Here is a 2,193-nt window from a genome sequence, read left to right as displayed (position 1 = left end):
AGAAATTATCCAGTTAAGAGTTATATGTGAATCACCCTATATAGAAACAAGCAAGGAGGTCCCAGGCCAGCTCCATCTCGCTTTAGCCAGATTAAGGAGTGAGTGGAGTGTAAGGGATTGCTTAGAAGTTTGAGGAGGTTGGAGTTGTACCTGGAGATGAGATGCAGCTGTTGAGAGAGAGAGAGAGAGAGAGAGAGAGAGAGAGAGAGAGAGAGAGAGAGAGAGAGAGAGAGAGAGAGAGAGAGAGAGAGTTACATAAATAAACAGACCACGAGGACCTTGCGTTTGTTTCTAAGTGGCCTGGTTGTAATACCACTACACAGACAATCTAATTACATAAGTCAGAGAGAGAGAGAGAGAGAGAGAGAGAGAGAGAGAGAGAGAGAGAGAGAGAGAGATTTACATTGCATGATAGGACAGACATGAATGGCTGTGCGTGAGTAGTGAACATAAAATTCTTTCTGGTATATTGATATGAAGACAGGAAAAATATTGAACAGGGTAAAAATATGAGGTATGTTCTTAGTCGTGTGTGTGTGTGTGTGTGTGTGTGTGTGTGTGTGTGTGTGTGTGTGTGTGTGTGTGTGTGTGTGTGTGTGTGTAAGATTTGTTGATATGAGGGCAGGAAAAAGACTGAATAGGGTAGAAATATATGAGGTATGTTCTTAGTCGTGTGTGTGTGTGTGTGTGTGTGTGTGTGTGTGTGTGTGTGTGTGTGTGTGTGTGTGTGTGTGTGTGTGTGTGTGTGTGTGTGTGTGTGTGTGTGTGTGTGTGTGTTACTGAATATAATAGTTTGACAGGAACGACAACAGAACTCTCTCTCTCTCTCTCTCTCTTGTGTGTGTGTGTGTGTGTGTGTGTGTGTGTGTGTGTGTGTGTGTGTGTGTGTGTGTGTGTGTGTGTGTGTTACTGAATATAATAGTTTGACAGGAACGACAACAGAACTCTCTCTCTCTCTCTCTCTCTCTCTCTCTCTCTCACACACACACACACACACACACACGCACACACACACACACCTTGTCTTCTTCTCTCTCCTTCCCCCATTTCTCTTTCCCTCCTCTGTAATTTACCTTCATTCTTGCCAATAACTGTCATAAAATGCAGGTTTAGTGATTTTAGAGGCTATTTCTGCTTCGTTACAAGGTATATATGTTTTTGGTGTCTGTCTGTAGGTCTCAATTTATCTGAATCTGTCTGTCTGTCTGTCTGTGTGCCTGTTTCTCTGCCTGTCTGTCTGTCTGCCTCTTTATATGTTAGGTGTCTGTCTCTTAACTCACTTCTATACGTTCTTCCAGCCAGCATGACTGTCTGTCTTCTTCTGCTTCGTATGTCTGTCTGTCTGCCTCCTTTCTTTTTTTTCTTTGTTTCCTATCTTTTCTCTTCTTCCTTTCGTGCAACCCTTCCTCTCTTTGCCTCCTCTCTTCTGTTCTCACTTCAATCCTCGTTCCTTATCATCTTGTCTCCTCTCTTATAGAGTGTCTTCTTTTCTCTATTATATTCCCTCCTCTCCACTCCTCTCCTCTCCTCTATACTCTTGTCCTCTCCTCTCCTATTCTCTTTTCTCTCTCTTCCATCCCCTTCCATGCTCTTCTCTTCTCCTTTACTCTCTTCTCTTTTTTCCTCTTCTATGTTCCCGTTCTTCTCTTCTCTCCTCCCTTCTTCTCTATCCTTCCCTATTCCTCTATTCTCTCATGTTTTTCTGGCGTTTCTCCTTTCTAATTTGCTGCATCTGGTGTTTTAAATTCTGGAAGCATCGCAGCCCTCATCCCCTTCCCTGCTTGCTTGCCCCCACCTCTCTCTCCCCCCCCCTCTCTCTCTCTCTCTCTCTCTCTCTCTCTCTCTCTCTCTCTTCGCCTCCCTTCCTCACACCAATCCCTCTATGTTTCTCTCCCTTCCTCCTGCTTTTCACGCCTTCCTCCCTCCCTCCCTTCCCCATATCTCCGTCCACTCTTCCATCTTTTTCTCCATTCCTTCCCCCGCCACACCTTATCTCCTTCCACATATTCCTCCATCCCTTCACTATTCTCTCCCTTCATCTCTCCATGCTTTCCTCCCTACGTTCACATCTCTCCCTCCTTCCCCTCACGTTCTCATCCCTCCCTCTGTTCACGGCCCCCTCCGTTCCTGCCTCCATCCCTCCCTCCTCTCTCTCCCTTCTCTCCTTCATCTCTCCCTCCCTCCCTCCCTCTC

Source organism: Coenobita brevimanus, chromosome 45 (assembly GCF_032717465.1).
Source record: "Coenobita brevimanus isolate Jiangsu-jjx chromosome 45, ASM3271746v2, whole genome shotgun sequence".
NCBI lineage: Eukaryota > Metazoa > Arthropoda > Malacostraca > Decapoda > Coenobitidae > Coenobita > Coenobita brevimanus.
The sequence above is the reverse complement of the archived record's forward strand: the minus strand, read 5'-3'. Positions refer to the sequence as shown.